Source organism: Salvelinus sp. IW2-2015, linkage group LG21 (genome assembly GCF_002910315.2).
Source record: "Salvelinus sp. IW2-2015 linkage group LG21, ASM291031v2, whole genome shotgun sequence".
Classification (NCBI taxonomy): domain Eukaryota; kingdom Metazoa; phylum Chordata; class Actinopteri; order Salmoniformes; family Salmonidae; genus Salvelinus; species Salvelinus sp. IW2-2015.
In genome coordinates, this window is record NC_036861.1 from 113,918 (window position 1) to 115,352 (window position 1,435).

A 1,435-nucleotide genomic window follows, 5' to 3' on the forward strand; every position below is an offset into this window, starting at 1 on the left:
TGTGTTCTTTATTATTCAGGGAAAAACCATTGAGACCATGATCTCATTCCCAGGGTGCCCTGATCACAACAATACAACAACCAATACAATGTAAAAAAAAAACAGCAATCAACACAAAACACACCATTTATTAAAACAGTTGCAGTCCTCAGTTACTAGGTCCATAATTAACACCCTAACATTCAAAATACAGAATCATGTCTCGCCTTAAACCTGAACATATAGTCATGATGCTGCACTAGATCATTATAACATACTGTACACCCAAATATCTGCTGACAGAAACTACTGTACATGATTGACACATAATCTGATGAAAGATGTGAAATTGAGGAGCTGTCATCTCTTCCCCCAGTGTGCAGAGAATAATCAGCCGTCAATGTTCCTATACAAGTCCCAATTAAGCCCCAGTAAGGCAGATGAAGGGAGATGGAGATATGTTATTGACACAGAAGACGGAAGTCAGAGAGGAGAACGCGGGAGCCTAATTGGCTGAGGTTCCCGTGTAGCCTCATCACATCGCACATCAAACTCCTTTGGTGGGGAGTCTTTTGTTCTGGGTAAAACCCACATAATTCCACATACATGTCTAATGAAAGCGGGGCTAGCTAGGTTGTATTATCCACCGCTGTACCACCATTAAGACTCACTGCCTCTGATCTTTTAGCTGCATGACTCTTCCCTTTGAACATGGAAACGACCACGAGTGGGATACTGTGTTTCCTCCTTTTGAACGGCACACATTTTCTAAGACTAAAGGAGGGAAGTAATGAGTGTAGCTTCCTATCCACCTTCCTTGGACTCTTTGCAACAAGGAAACCATGGGTGTGATTTAATGTTCCTTTTAGTGGTACACATTTTCTAAGACTAAAGAAGGAATTATAGCTAGCTACATCTACTCAGTGTTTCCTTTCACTCTATAAAGTACTTGTTATAGTTAGTTAGCCACCTTTACACATGACTGTCTCATTTTGAATGGTACAAATGTTCTGAGTCTAAGGAGGGAAATGTTGTAGCTAACTAGCAAAGGCCTTTAAAAGGTACACATTTTCTTACACCTATAAAGGAATTGTTACAGCTAGTTTAGGCACCTTATTAATTTGGCAGGTAATGTACAAAGAGAGTTGGACAGCTAATCTGCTGTCATTATAGCTATCTCATTCATTAGGAGGAAAACCTAATTGGTGTAGCATAGACCAAATTGCCCGAAAGAGTTTACAGCGCTTTGGATTAGGTAATTACTATCAATTAATGTGCCTCATCATCATTTACTTATGCAGCAGGTAGGCTAGTGTTAGAGCGTTGAGCCAGAAACTGAAGGGTTGCTGGATCGGAATCCCCGACTGTACAATGTAAACTGTCTGTTTTTCTGCCCCTGAACAAGGCAGTTAACTCACTGTTCCCCTGTAGGCTGTCATTGTAAATAAAAATGGTG